General features: G+C 35.0%; 1 long non-coding RNA gene across 1 annotated transcript; it reads left to right on the forward strand.

The window, feature by feature from the left end:
• Positions 1-15196: 15196 nt before the first annotated feature.
• LOC132048080 (uncharacterized) lies at positions 15197-16123 on the forward strand. Its single transcript, XR_009412894.1, has 3 exons — positions 15197-15535; positions 15632-15704; positions 15805-16123. It is a non-coding gene; the product is annotated as an uncharacterized LOC132048080 (long non-coding RNA).
• Positions 16124-16811: the final 688 nt, after the last annotated feature.

Consider the following 16811-nt stretch of genomic DNA (forward strand, 5'->3'; position numbering starts at 1 on the left):
CATGATATTCTAATTTTACATATTACAAGATCAAAAAACCCTTTTATAACATACAAACATAAATGATTCTTCCTTTTCCCCTTTTTCCAATAGCCTGGGGTTTTTCCAAGGATGAGAATTAATGGATTGATCGCTCCAACGACACCTCCACGCTACTTAGGGACCTCAATATAGTGGGTTTACACCAAGGAATTAATTTTAGAAGAGCTAGAATTGGGAGTGGATTTTTCTATGGCTGGCCGAGAACCCCCTTGTGGAGTTCTTCACTCTTCAATTTTTTTTTCTAAGTGTAAGAATGAATGGAATGACTAGTGGTCATCTTTTAATACTTAAGTGAATTGTACCCCCCCTTCCCCAATTTGTTTTGCCCCAATTAAAAGATGCCCAAAAATTGTGTGGGCCCCCCTAAACCACCGGCCAGGGCCACATAATTCATGATTTCCAACTTTAATTTCATCACTTTTTAAATTCTCCTAATTGTTCCATACCAACAAATCCTGCCCCTTATTCTCAAAATAAAATCGAAGGTAAAAAATGACCCATCCGGATTTGCCCTTTCTTATCATAATTAGTCGGATTTTTCCCAATGTACAAAAATACGGGTTCTAACAATCCCCGTTGAAGATAGTTAAACACGGAGTAGCTATGTAAACTTTTATGAGGGAACCCCGGCCTTTTAGCCCTCAAGGTTTGGGGATTGTTATACCCGTATTTTGGTACTTGGGAAAATCGGTTAATCATGATAAGTTAAGGAAAAAATTTTTTAATTTCTTCGATTTTGAAAAACGTCATAAGTTCATATTATCTTTTCATTGGCTGGAGTGTTAAAAAAAAAATTGGAAAAAAAAAATTTGGGGTTAAAGTGTTAGGGAAAGGTAAGCATTTCAAAAAATTAAGGGCTAAAGTGAAATTTTGGAAACTTAATATTTATGAAAATGGCCATATGGGGTGTGGGGTGGGGGATGGGCCACATTGTGAATTATATAAGGGGCAAAAATGACAAATTTAAAGTAAATCTTCTCTTTTACACCCGAAAATTCAAGAAGCATGGAAAAAGAACAAGGGGCCAGGGTTTTGGAGGGAAAATTGAAAGCAAAAAGTTGTGATCAAAAAATTATTTTTTCTAGTTTCTCTCTAATTGGGAGGGCCTCTGATGTGGGTGGTCATTTGGGGCAACAAGCCCTTGTTTTGCAAAGCATCAAGTCTAGGAAAAGAAAATTGAAGGGAAAAGGTGAGGTTTGATCTTCTTTTTATGTTTTATGGGGGATTTGTACACGTTGTGAAATGTGAAGTGAATGAAAATTTATGAAATTATGGGGGGGGAAGTGGAACCGTTTAGTGTGTGTTGTGTGGGAAAGCGGATTAATTGTATTTTGCATGTTTGTATGTTGTTGTAGTGTGTAGAAAATGAATGAGACTCAGTTTTGCATGTTGATGATTGGCCGATGGGGCATTTTGAGTAGGTTATGGGAATTGATTTTCTTATATTTTGGTTGTTGTTGTCATGGTTATGTGATGAAATGAAGGTATTGAATGGTTCAAATTAAGTTGTAATGGTTGTTGTTTTGGCAATGTGATCTTAATATAGTTTCTTGTATTTTAAATTAATGTTATAACTATGGATTAATGTGTTTATGAATTTGGAAGGAAGAAAATGTATTGTTGTTGTTCTTATGGAAATTTGAGGTTTCGGGTGGAGTAGAGCATTAATTTGATTGTTTGAAATATTTGTGAATTTGTTGAAATGTTCTTAATCGTGTTTGAAGGGTTTTTGGATTGATATTTGAATATGCGATCGTTGATATTAGTTTGAATGTATGAAGTTGAATTGAATATGATGAATGTCGTCGAATCATGTAGAAAGGAGTTATTAATGTTAGAATGCGTTTGGAATTGCTTATTGATATTGTTGATATGGTTGTTGGTATTGTTGTTGGATATTTGGCGATTGAATTCTCGGGTCGTTGAATTTATGGGGAATCTTCCCCAAAATTTTCGTGGAATTAAGTGTTAGTGTGGAATTGGTTTCCCTAAGTGTTTACGGCTAATGGTTAATGCCTAATGGTTGTTAGTAGATTGTTGGAGGCTTGGAAAGCTTGACTAGCGTAGGAAGCAAACAAGGTATGAAGCTTACCTTTCCTTCTTTTGCATGTCTTAGATGTAGTTAAGCTATGATACGTTATGGCTTGGGGTAATTCTATTCTTAAAGTCGAGCATGTTTACGATGCTTTTGCTTCTTGATTTGGCATCCTTATATGGTTAGCTATGGTTTATATGTCTTTGTATGATTGGTTTTCAAATGTTGCTAAAAGTTTTATTTTCAAAAATTTTTTAACTACGAACGTCCGTAACTTTTCCGAACGAACCGGATGGCTTTGATATCTCATAAATGATTCTATGACGTATAATGACTATGATTTCCATATCGGGCTCCCGGTTGGGTTGGCGTTCGTCCGTGGGTCCGCGACTTTTCTTTGTATAGTGCTAACGACTTTTTGAAAAGAACTTAATATGACTATTAAGACAATTGCGGGGAAGTTATGGACAAGGCTACTTTTTGACTTTGAATTAAGTGTAAGTCGCATATTCATCTTTTATTGGTATGAAGTACGAAGGGTACATTTGGAATAAGGAAAGTTGGAAGTTAAGAGTTGGAGGAAATATTTCATGAAATAGCCAAGAATGGCCAAGTGGCCGTGGGTCCCACCCATGGTTGGCCAATTATCTTAAGCCATGAAGAGGTACATGTGGTCACCTTGTATTTGTAGGGACTAAATGTGCATGAAAACAAAGATGACAAGGCAAGCAAGACAACTCTTCATCTTTTGTGACTTAAGGAAAAATCTAGAAAAATGGAGAAATTTGGAGGGAAAGAAAAAGAAAAAAAAAAGGAAAAAAAAAGAAGAGCACATGATCAGCCATGTGCATATACTTATATATATATATGAGCAAGTCATGAGAAGGGAGGCACAACACTTCATTATTTACTTCTCTAGAAAATTCAAGAAAGAGGGAGAAAAGAAGAGAAGGAGAAAAACGGCCAAAGGAAATTTGAACCAGCCCCATAAGTTTGATCAAAAAATTTTGTTCTTCATGCTTTCCTACCAATTGGAAAGGTCCTCGTCGACGTGGAGAAGTTGTTGGAACAAGAGGAGCATTCGTTGTTGTTATAGACACTCCTAGCCGTGTGGAGGAGTTGCATGAAAAAGGTAAGGCTTAATTTTCTTTACATGTTTTGTGGATGAATTATGTATGTTGAAGTAGGTAGAAATGGATGAAGTTCATGGAATTATGGTATATGAGGTGTAGCCGTGTGTATATGATATGATATAGGAATGAAAAATTAATTTACTTAGCATGTTTGAATTGTTGTATTACGGATAGTTGAGTATGTTGTAATGTGAAGGAACGGATGGACTTCATGAATTTATGTATGTTGAAGCTTAGCCGTGTAGGGGCTGTTTTCGGTGGAACATGATGAATTAAATTCTATGTAGTATTTTGGTTGTCGTATTGTGAATTCTACAAGGTGAAATGAAGATTTAATGACTTATGTTGGTGTTGCAATTGTTGTGGGCTGTTTTGAAAGTCAATATGATTTTAATACGTTTTCTCATAATTGTAAAGATCATGTTGTAATGTATGGGATTGTGGAGGTAATTTATGAATTTGGAGGAAGAAAATGTGTTATGAATGTTCCTAATGGAAGTAGAAGGTTTCGGCCACATTGTATGTTGGAGGGGCTGATTTGGAGCTTAATGTGATTTCAATATGTTTTCTTAAATTTATGGAAATGATGTTGTTAACATATGAGATTGTCGAAATAGTTTATGAATTTGAAAGAGAGAAGTGTGGTTATTGTTTTTATTGGAGTTGGAAAGTCTTGAGGGGAAGTAGTATGTTGATTGAATTGCTAGAGTGTATCTTGGGTTGATTATTGAAATTGTTAGTATAATTGTTGGCATTGTTGTTGATAGATTGGCCGGGTTGAATTCCCGGATTGTTGTTGATTAAAATTTGCTAAGTTGAAGTTTTGGAGATGGTGTATTTATAGGGGAGGTGCTGCCGGGATATATGGGCGAGCCGACGTATTTCGGCGCTATATGGGCGAGCCGACGTTGTTCGGTGCTATGACATGACACGATATGATATGACATGACACGATATGATATAACATGACACAATATGCTATGACATGATACGATATGCTATGACATGATACGATACGCTATGACATGATACGATACGCTATGACATGATACGATACGCTATGACATGATACGATATGCTATGACATGATACGATACGCTATGACATGATACGATATGCTATGACATGACACGCTATGATACGATATGATACGATATGATACGTTATGATACGACATGATATGATATGATATGACATGACATGATATAAGTTCTACTTTCTATTCTTATGAAAAGAGATCTTTTAAAAAAAAAAAAAAAAAAAAAAAAAAACAGGCATGCCTGGTATCCGGCCAAAAAGGCATTCACATGTACGAGTAACTCTCTTACCTCATTATCCGTTCTATGATCCCATGATGTTTATATTCGCTTGATGTCGCTCATTATCTTGCTTTTCGTACCTTACATACTCGGTACATATTCCGTCACCGACCCCCTTTCTTCGGGGGGCCGTGTTCGTGCGCGCGTGTGCACACCGAGTGAGTCGAAGACATTAGAGAAGGTGTTCCGGCAAGATTGGCGAGCTCCATTTTCTCCGAGTCTTCGCCGAGTCGGTGTATACGTGTGTTATGGTATCCGATTATGTTAGAGACTTTGCGAGACGCAGTCATGTATATAAGATGTCCGTTGTGAGCGGCTCTATAAGTCGTCGTATTGCTATACATGATATTACAGATTTTGTACGGTCGCAAGTTTTGTTTGATTTGAAAAGATATAAAGTATGTTCGTTTGTCGAAAAATTTTCATTATGCATTCATGATCTGGTTAGGGCCCATTATGACTACGAGTACTATGACGGTCGTAGGGTTCGCTCTACCTAAGTAAGGGTCGGGTGCCCATCACACCCTATCGGATTAAGGGTGTAACAATTTGCACGTTTGGCCATTTTGCGCATTTGGTCCCCTTTCTATTAGCTTCTTCTTCAATCAACTCCCAAGCCACCTCCCACACATCATAGGCCCCATTGTGGGGCTTGTATGGGCCTCCAAAGGCCTTCAACTCTATCCTTATCGTCCATGCTGCTTGTAAAGCTTGAAGTTCCATATCTAGGCCTTGGATGTAAGTCTTGAAATGAGGTGTGCCAAGTAGGATCATATCATACCTGGCCTATGAGTCATGGAGTTATCTATGCCTGACCCTCGGGTCACAGAGTTATACCTATAGAGTTATGTTATCTTGCCTCAGATGAGAGGCAACCCAGGTAGAGATGCTCCAGATCCTTTCTTGACATATCCAGAGTACAACTTGTTATTCATTTCAGTTGTTATCTTGCCTTACATACTCAGTACATTATTCGTACTGACGTCCCTTTTTCTAGGGGCGCTGTATTCATGCCTGCAGGTTCTGATAGACAGCCAGATAGACCTCCTTATTAGACGAGACGAGAGATCAACTGACTGGTGAGCTCCATTCTTCCTGGAGTTGCCAGGTCTACTCAGAGCCTTCTTTTGCTATGTATATATATGATGGGTAGATTAGGGCCCTGTCCTAACTATAATATAGTTGTGTACTCAGTAGAGGCTTGTAGACGTGTCCTATATAGTAGTAGAGTCCTGGCCTTGCTGGCCTTTTATGTACTTATTTTGGTGCTGTCGGACGGATGACGACTTTGTCGGTCTGCATAGCAGATGTATATATATGTTTTGGCTTATATCTCGTGTAGTCTTGATGACTAAGTGTTGTGGATAGTTCTCATGTGGCCTTGTCGGCCCTATTGGTATCTTCTGGTACAAGAAGACCTTGTCGGTCTAACTCGAGAGTTATCCTAGAGATTCAAGCTCGGTATGGTTCGCTCGGGCTGAGTATGGCACCGGGTGCCGGCCATGCCCCTCCGGGCTTGGTGTGTGACAGAAATCTAACTCCAATTTAATTAATTAAACCAATTCCAATTTGTGACAAAACCCAGGAAACAAATCATCTAAATCACGGATTGAAAGGGAAAATTTTATTAGAACTAGTTTACCCATAGATTAGTAAGTTTAAATCCACAAGATAGATTCAAAAAGCCTAAATCTTAGCATTTAATCTCATGTAATACACACTTAAGAAGTTGGGTTTAAATCCTATGTTTTCCGCCCCAAATCATGAGTTAAACCACAAATTAACGAAAGAAACTTATTAACTAAAGCTTGGGAAGTAATTAGGAATTTACCCCAATGATGATGGTCGAAGAACCCCTTAAAAATGCCCAAAACCGAGCTCCGTAGCTCTCACAATGTTTTTGGAAATAATGGGGTTCGAATTTGGGGAAAGAGATATTAAAAAGGTTTTGTTTTCAGCGATTTCCACCGAAGCGAGCAGAGGCTCGGAGGTGCGGCCTCGTATCGGCGAGAAATAATTTGCAGAAGCGGCATCCACTAACCCTCCTGAAATTCCGCAGAAGCAGCCACGCGCCTGTAGACCAACCACCGCAGGAGTGGGACCCTGCCTGCCTTGCTTAAGCTCGCACCTCCGGACCTTCTCAAGCAGAAGCGGGCATGCAGGTGCGGTTGCACCAGAACCAGGTTTTCACCAAATCCAATCCAACACTCGAAACTCATTCGGAGTCCTACTGACACAAGAGAAAAATGCAAACGTATCATAAAACATGCTACGAACTGACTCACGCACTCGAATTTCTAAAATAAGGTCACCTTGATCCGGCATTGACCCAAGTCAACTCCAACCCAATAAAAACCAGCATTTCCAACCAATGACTCGAAACACAACGGGAATAGAAAAAACCAGCATTTCCAACCAATGACTCGAAACACAAACGGATGCCTCGGGAACCATGCCACCCCTCCCTGCAAGTCATAAACTCCAAAATTAAACTACAGGAAGGGTAATTTGGGGAAGAAGGGATAAAATACATTAAATGACCAAACGGGTCGTTACAATGATCCGCAAATCATGCCCCCTAATTACTAATATTATTGCTGCAATAAAGGTAATTGAAAGGTGATAAAGTATAATAAAGGGTAATAAACCCTAATAAAAGCTAATAAAGGCTGGAGGAATCTTGGGGTCTTTTGTAACATTTCTTTAACAATCACATCTTGAATTGCTTCTTATCCAGCCACATGTTTGTATCCGGTGTCATTATGGTTGAGTCACCACTGATTGGCCATCCTTGACATATGTCGCTTCCTAATCCACCCAACTCTTGAGACCGGTTTTTACCATATACATAATCACTATAAACTTGCATCTATTGAATCCCAAATCTCTCCTTGTTCATCTTTTTTTTTTTCATTTTCTAAACGATATGTTGATTTCATTCTTTAAATCAAGTGCAATCTCAACAACCACATTACACTTATATCTTAATAAACTTAGTTCTTCTTATTTACCATAGCGCAATGATATAACTTAATATGATTTTAATATTTTGTCATCGCAGAAGACCAAGACAAGACAAATTCTAGGCGTCAGTTTTCCAGCACAGTTCGCTGATCAAAGTAACATTCTATTCTCAATAGAGCTATTTTTTTTCTAGTTAAACAATATATTAAGACCATACTCTTAAACGCTCTTTCTTTCACACAACTTTTTTAGACCATACTCTTGAACATTCTTTCTTGTACAAATTTCTTTTTGTTGATAATTTCTTTCGTACAAAATATTCTTCAAAAAAAGTTAGCAAAAGATTTCTTAGGAACTCACCGTTGGACAAAGCAAACCGGATTAGTGGCCTGGCGCACAAGAACCAATATCTATTCCAGTCTGGCTCTATATCTGTTTCAGTGCCATGACGTGTGCCGACTCCTTTGGGTCATCTGGCCTTACTCTATAAACTGAAATTATATAAACATTAATTTAAAATAACAAAGGTGGAATTTGTTGGTGGAAAATTATTGAAATCTTGCAATGACAAATCCGAAGTTTAAGTTTATCAAGGAAGCTTTTACGAAAACAGTTTTTTTAAAGTGATTTTATGGAAAAGGTTTCGCGTTCTAGTAATGGAGAAATCTTCAAACAAATAACAAGTACACATTTCTTTCTCCACAAACTTCTTTTAACATAAGTTTTTTTTTTTCTCTTTGTTTTGTAAACAGCTCCTAAAATAACATATTCAAGAACATTGCAAAGTTTATACAAGCATACTTGCCTGTATGAGAGGTTTACCAAAAAAATTGCAAAAAGGTACCTGATAAGGGAATTCATTGGAGCCTGAGAAGCTTGAAGTTATGCTATTTGGGTTTGTTGAAAGGAAAGAATTGATTTTGGTTGGGAAAGCAAGCAAAATAACATGACAAAGTTATGAGAGGCACAAGAATCAATTTGCAGTTAATGAAAAATAGGTTAAGAATTATATAATAATATTTTTTCATTAGTAGGTAAAACACCGAAGTTACAATATTGACTTAAGTTGACTTTTTAAATTGTATGAAAATGGGCAAATGGTCAGATTTAGTGGTTCCTAGGACGGATGGCTTACGGATTCTAAACAACTCCATAAATTTTTCATTATAAATAATTCTATCTAGCTTGGAAAACCTTTCCAATTCATGTTTATCCCTAAATGTGAGATCATCCGGATCGGCTTTTGCTTCTTCAACATATGGTTCATCCAAAAAATTTACGAGATTGAGTAATTCAGCTTTGTCTTCACTCGGAGATTGGAAGGTTCGCTCCTTAGATAATGTTAGTTTGAAGTCCCCAACATAATCCATTTACCATTGTTAGCTAACAAATCATGAATTGGCCTTAAATTTAGAACTTTTTCCGAATCTCTGTAAGCCTCAATAACTAGGAATTCGAATTTTTCTCCAAGTAATGTAAATTTTGACCATAAGTATAAGTTTTTGCCAACCTATTTTTTATCAGAAGTAACAAGATCGAAATAACTCGAGTCTCGCATTAACACTAAGTAATTGTTAACAGGGCTTCTAATATGATTTTTTTCCCATTTGTTGGTGCCTTTCTTGGCCTCTTGGAATATAACTATATGAGGATTGTCCCTATTTCTCGATGTTTTCTTTCATTATTATTAATATTCCAAGTTAACATTCGTATTACTCCATATTGGACATTAGAACTTTTTGATGAACTTGCATCAGACACTCTTTTATTTTATACTTCAATAAAAATATATAAATTAGCAACAAAGAGTAATAATTGGGATAGTCTTAAATATCAATAAGAATATAGTATATATAGAAAACTTGACGTATAGGATTTTTGACATTTATGCTAGAATTCTCATGTTAGATTGGTTTATTCAAAAAAAATATTAATATGTTTTTTCATGAAATATTGTATACATTACACAAGTATTTGATATTTGGGTTAAAATTTTCACGTTAGATCGATTTAGTTAAATTTTTCTGTAACTATGCTTTGATAAAAAATATTTTAGAATACTTAGCTTAAATAGCAGCCCAAAAGCAACATCTATGTCTATACCCCTATCCATCCATATATTATTAAAAAGACGATAGTTTTACGACAAAAATAGTTAATTAGTCAATAGTTAGTTAATTATTAGTTATTGTTTGCCTTTAATTTATACAGTTTCTTTTTTAAAAAAGTTCTTTTTGATACTTGTTATAAATATTATTATAATATTGTGATGTCTATCTTTAGGAGAAATTTTAGGGTTTGCTAGGGTTTGTGACTTTGGCACCAACTCAATTCTCTCCTATAAATAGAGAGGTTCTCTTCATTGTATTTCATCCCTGATAAGAGAAATAAAGAATTCCTCTCTTCTCTCTTTCCCTATAATATTCTTCTTGCTTGCTTTATTATTTTATAACACGTTATCAGCACGAGACTCTGCCTCATGGGTAAATATTTTGAAAAGATCTAAGATAGTCTCTGATGTTTTACTGGAGTTCAGTCCACATTAATACTATACTGTCTTCAAAAGCTTGATGGTGCCACCTGTGGCTTACCGAAAATCAAGTGGGAAAGGTAAAACTTCTTTAGGGAGGTGAACAATTCAAGTGTGCGACTGTTTACCATTTTTCAAGAAGTCTGGGTTTAGTAAATATTGGCCAACGATATATTGTAGTTGCGATCTCAGGTAAAGATATTTGAGCCTTTTGCTCTCTGTTTTTGGTTTAACAATTTTATTTCACTAATTAAGGTTATATGCTATGTTTATGTATTAGTATCCAGTGGTTATTTTGGTACTTGTCTTTATAAGGACCACCAGAAGTGGCATTGATACTACTCAAGTGTAATTATCACTAATTTTATTTATATCCATGATCACTGGAAGTGATGACTTTACATAGCCTTATAGTTTGTGGTTATAATTGAAGATATGTTAGAGAAAAATCTCTATATTATATTCATGCCTCGATTTGCTCCTGAAGTAGCAACATCATAGAAGAGGTTATAACTTATAATGATCATTATTTGATGTGGTTAAGGCACGTTCAGATGATTATGTTCCATCCCTGAAGAATGAGAACTTTTGATAAATGTTATAAATACAGATCCATTCCCTGAAGTGAATGTGATGATATTTAATTATTTAGTAAAGATTATAAATACAGATGTGTGATTGGTTGTGAAGTTATCACAACTCACCTCCAGAAGAGGTAGAATAATTGAGAAAAAAAAATCTATGATTTACTCACAAGTAGTAAACTCAGAAATCTACTCTTGAAGTAGCAAACTCAAAAATCTACTCCCGAAGTAGTAGTAAATCTGAAATTTGCTCCTAAAACATTAAATCGAAACTTACTCCCGAAGTAGTAAGACTCAGAAAATAAAGCGGATAAATATTATCCTATTTTTGTACATGTTTTTACTTTGGAAACGAATTGTCAAGTACTAATCTTGGTTGAGTTTAGACATCTTTGGACCTAATATCAAACTATGGAAGTCATAGGACAAAGTACATGCCGTTGAAATATATCATGGTTGAAAGTGTCCAAACGTTTCAATTCAACATCTTGATATCAATTGCAATTCTCAAAATCCTTTGGTTTCAAACGTCAAATTTATACTATATTTGGAACTTGCTAAGGGTTTTATGTGTAATTTTTGAAATTGATGTAATATCTATATTTGTTAAAAGGGAAAGGAATCTGATTAGCCTTATTTTTATTTGCAATGGAACTCATAAATTGCCTTCTTTCACTATATTAAGCAGGAATATATTTTTGTCCCTTCCCTTTGCTAGTTTGGTTATATTATGAGAACTTATTCCTGTTGATCATTAATTTGGTATTATATGCATGTTTAGGAAAGTAAGTTGTTAGCAATTTGTGGCGGATATAATTAGTTAACTAGAGATTTTAAAGTTGTCAGCATTCGAAAATTACTAACATGTCTTGGTATTACGTAACTTACTACTAAGGAATTGTTCTATATGTATTTTGGTGGTCTAGAAGTATCGGTATAACTTTTGACAAGTAGAAAAGTTTGGGAAATATATTAAAGCGGACTCAGAGAAATAATGAGCTATTGAAAATTATGTATAAAGCTCATCTAAATGACTAAGTTTTATTCCCTGAAGTGAATGAAGAAATACCACAACACACCTCCTGAAGAGATAAAATAGCAAAAGATATAGATGTTATTTTGTGGTATGAAGGTCATTTGCCGCACGTACTTGTCGTACGTCAAATTATCTTGGATACTTTTATTATATATCATTCCAAGGCAAATGAAAAAGATTTTATAGAATATTTTCTATTATAACCACATTGATAGCATGATTAGTTGTTATTGATTTCCCTGAAGGAAATAACAAATTCATGTATTTTTCTTGATTGAGGATGTAATATTTCTGTGCTCACCGCTAAGATACAAAATATTCAGACATTAATAGCAAATCTCCCTGAAGGAGATGTTTGAAATCTTTTTGAAGTTTAGAACTTAATGTTTAATCATTTATAAATTGTATTGTCTTTAGATGTCCATTTAATTACTATTTATTTCATGACACCAGCAGTGTCTAACTAAAACTCTTTTATGATACCAGCAGTATCTGAGCAATATTTGGTAGTTAAAAATTAATGATCAAGGTCCAGAAGAGCCTAATCATTTGTCTACAAGTATCATGACACCAGTAGTGTCCGAACAATATGTGATTATGGAGAATAAATTAAAGGCTCCTAAAGAGCTTATATATTATTATGTCATTCATCCTAGATTGTAATATTTGAAGGTGTGATGATCGAAACAAAAGTTCTAGTAAACCCGAAGTTTACTAAAGTAAATGACTATCATATTGAAGATTTAAATGATTGGAGGACTAAATATCTTCAAAATATCATAGTGGAAAAGAAATATGAATATGAAAGGTTACTCGATTTGTACAACAAATATAAGCATGATGAATTGCATGCCACAATAAACCGAAGTTTATTGGTACAAAAATAATTCATGTCATAGTAAACCGAAGTTTACTAAAACAAATAGCACATGGCATGGTAAACTTTGAAGTTTACTAGTATAGATAATTTTATCGAGTTGGCATGAGCAATTTGGCCATCCGATTCAAATATGATGTGCGGATTGAATATTCGACATATATTGAAGAACTTGAAGATTCTTCAAGAATTTATTTGTATTGCTTGTTCTCATGATGAGTTTATTATCGGCTAATGTTGGGATTGCATCCCTAAATTCCGGAAAAAAATATAAAAGGTGAATATGGGCCCGTTCACTGCGTTATGTGATGTCTTAAATAGATGCATCAATAAGACAGTCACGTGTGCGTTTATTGTCAACTGCCAGTTTGACATATGCAAAGTTACTTGCTCAAAAACGATTGAGTTGAGAACGCAATTTTCGCATTATGTAATCAAGATAATTCATCTTGTTAATGCTAGTTTGTACCAAGCTGGTTTGGCGTTGAATGCCTCCGATAAATAGCTAAACCATTACTTATGAGAACAAAGCTTCATGTGGTGGTCTGAGATATGATATATTGTATAAACCATCATTTGTATGCTTCAGACCAATAAATTATGATAATTCTCCCTTCACAATTGGTTCAGGGTTAGGAATCAGATATTTCCATCTAACAGTTTTTTTGTGGGGTATATGATTAATTAATCTACCATGATGCACAAAGATGAATTCCCCTAAAGAAGATGGGATATATGTTAGTTTTTCTAACATAAGGGGGAGAGAATAAGCAGCTGAGGAATATGTTATGAATTATCATTAGTGTAATCCTCATTCAAAAGATAATTCAACTCAAATGCCAAAAGCATTTGCTGACCCAAAATTAATTTCTAATTTCAGCTGTAAAATGCTCCTATTAAATTCATGTCCCTGAAGGACAGAGTCTACGCATGCATGAAGCGTGGTAGACTAATCGGTTCCAAACGCAATAATCATTGAAAAGAAAGAGGAGCAAATGATCAATGATCATTATAAGGAGGCAATGTGCTCTTGAAGAGCCTTCGACATAACACTTCATTAAACCTCATGAGAGGTTTAGGTACCTAAAATAATGAAAGTGATGAGATCTCAATAAGTTATGTCATATTGTGAACCGATATAAATGATATATCATTGACAAAATCTTTGGTACAATATAGCGCAATATTGTAAAAGATTGCGAGGATTTAAATTCTACGCCTATTAAAGCATGCTAACATAGAAATTATTATCAAGTGAAATGACGCATCTTGCTAAGCGTAAAGCTTATTGGACCCGGTCCGGACACCGTAAGATATCACATCATTTTGATAAATATTGTCACTTGACAAAATTTATATGAAAATTCCTGAAGAATTTTAAATGCCTGAAGCATATACAAGTTGTAGAAATTTATTCATAATTCTTATATGAATTAAGTTAAGCAAGGTGAACGCGATTTTATCATCTTAATGAATATTTCCGACTAAGGGCACAAATGACTCTATTTATCCTTACGTCTTTGTGAAAGTCAAAAAGCTGTCATATTGGTTAGTGCAAGTTGATGACTTGAGAATTATTGAAACTCTTGAAGAGTTTTCAAAAGAAATAGATTATCCGTCGAAAGAAGTTGAAATGAGAAACTTGCGGAAATTTTTTGGTCCCGAAGTGCCATATCTTTATGCAATTGATTCATTTATATATTTTGCTATGACTATGGAGGATTATAGCCATACGATGTTGTTCTACATGAGAGTCTAGTCATGTAAAGATAGCATCTCGTTTATAAAGCAAGTCGGGAATACACTTGCGGTGATTTCAATAATATCACATACCATTGCAACTCTATCCAAAGATCAAGATGCAAAGAAAGCATACATAGCCCCACTAAAGAGATGATTCATAAAAGCACAAGTCATGCTTTATCAAAGTTGTTCTTCACACACGAGCTCTAGAAGAATGGTGATATCAACGTGCAAGAGATTTGTTCGAGCGTTAATATGACTGATTTATTCACTAAGTCTATACCAACTGCAACCAAGTCTATAGCAACTGCAACTCTCAAGTGAAGATGTGAAGATTCAAGTTTTTGGATTGAAGTTCTCATCAGGGAGAGTTAATACGCGTTGTACTCTTTTTCCCTTTCAAGGTTTTTGTCCCACTAGGTTTTTCCTTGTAAGGTTTTTAATGAGGCAACCAAATAGCGTATTATTAGAAATGTGTACTCTTTTTCCTTCACTAGATTTTTTTCCCACTGGATTTTTTCTAGTAAGGTTTTAATGAGGCATATTATCTATCGAAATAGACATCAAGGGGGAGTGTTATAAATATTATTATAATATTGTGATGTCTATCTTTAGGAGAAATTTTAGGGTTTGTGACTTTGGCACCAAGTCAATTCTCTCCTATAAATAGAGAGGTTCTCTTCATTGTATTTCATCCCCGATAAGAGAAATAAAGAATTCCTCTCTTCTCTCTTTCCCTATAATATTCTTCTTGCTTGCTTTATTATTTTATAACAATACTTTAATTTTGCCACTTTTTTAAATACAAATTTTGACAGTTACTGAATTTACAACGGTTAATTAGTTTGTATTTTAGAAAAGAGGGATATCGTTCCACATTAATGGTGGTTGATATAGTATTCTTCAGTTTTTTTGAGTTAAAAATGTTGACAAGTGGCATAATTTTTTTATATATCTTTTTAAAAGGGACGTGCTTCATGCTCCTAATTCTATTCCTTTAGTTTATCCACAATGTGTATAATTTTTCATCAGTTTCAAAATTGTCTCCCTAAAAGTTCTTTTACCTAAATCCACCCCTCCTAAAGAAAAAAAAAAAACATAAAAACAAATACAGCCAAGTGATGAGCGAGAGAGAAGTCGGAGTAGGCAACAGACGAAGGCAAGTAGTCTCCATACATTTTGTTGATATATATCAGATGGAGCTCAGTATTCGTCCTACATACTATAGGACTCTTAGGAGTTTCATTAATTCTGTCATTTCAAGTTCAACAAGTTAGTTTTCTTTTTTACAGTCGTTCAAGATTAAATTTTTATGGGTTATTTTCATAATTTTTGTTAATGGGTTAACTGTTTGTGTTGTTTTTTTAGAAATTTTGAAGATTCCGAGTTTATTTTTTGGTAATTTAACTCTTGGGTTTCTCTCTCATTTCGAGTTCAACAAGTTAGTTCTCTTTTTTACAATTTGTTGAAGATTCAATTTTTATGGTGTATTTTTCAAATTTCTGCTAATGGGTTGTGTGTTTGTGTGGTTTTTTGTTCAGGCATTTTGAAAAAAGATGTTGGGAGAACTCATCGCCAGCAGTCTAGTGTATGTGATGGTAATTTGAGGAATCTTTGCAGGGCTGATGTTTTAGAGAATTGAAGACTCAAAAGAAAAGGAAGGTAAGGTTGTACATCTGAGTGAAGCTCAACGCAAGGTTTAACTCTTCTGTTTTGCATCTTAATATGATTCTTTTGGAATCTGCTATAAAGAAAAAATGTGCAGAAATAGCATAACAATCTTTGTTAATTGAGAATTATCTCTTTTTCACTTTGGTGACAATTTATATTCTCGATAGATTCACATGTTGATGTGGTGTATTTTGAGTGCTTTTTGTGGTTGTTTTATCTTCTCCCGTGTTATTGTGGCCGCTTATCTGGCGGATTTTGTTACATGCACTATCTTTTTGGTACTTCAATCATTTTCTTTTTCTACCCAGTATTCTGTTGCATATTTAATTTGTGGTCTTGAAAGCTGCTTAGGTGATCGGAGGAGATAGTGGTTTCTTCCATATCTTAGTCATTTCATTTATCATATTACCTTACATGCAGCTGATTAATGATTATGACCTTAGGAACATCCAACATGGTGATAATTCCTCATAAGGTAAGTTCATAGTTTTCTTGTCTTTAGTTTCACGTATTGAAAACGTCAACTTGCATTATTTTTTTGTGCTTTATTTGGAGGAGTAATTTCCTTGTATCATCATACTCTTGTAAAAAAAAAAAAAAAAAAAACATGACCCCAAAAAGGCAAAGCCAATTTTGTATAAAGAGATTTCTACAGCATGCACAGAGTCTATTATTCGCCACAATAAGAGACAACACAACCAAGCTCTAAGACATAAACAATGGATCTTCATCTAAAACGACTTCTTCCTCACAAACAGCAGCTAACTGAATTTAGTAAACATTTGGACCCGAAGAACAGGGTGGAAAACTGTGGTGAACGCAAACCAACTCCGGAAAATGCCACGTGGAGTGTTGTCGGAACAAGAAATTATTACGT

This window comes from Lycium ferocissimum, chromosome 2, assembly GCF_029784015.1.
Source record: "Lycium ferocissimum isolate CSIRO_LF1 chromosome 2, AGI_CSIRO_Lferr_CH_V1, whole genome shotgun sequence".
Lineage (NCBI taxonomy): Eukaryota > Viridiplantae > Streptophyta > Magnoliopsida > Solanales > Solanaceae > Lycium > Lycium ferocissimum.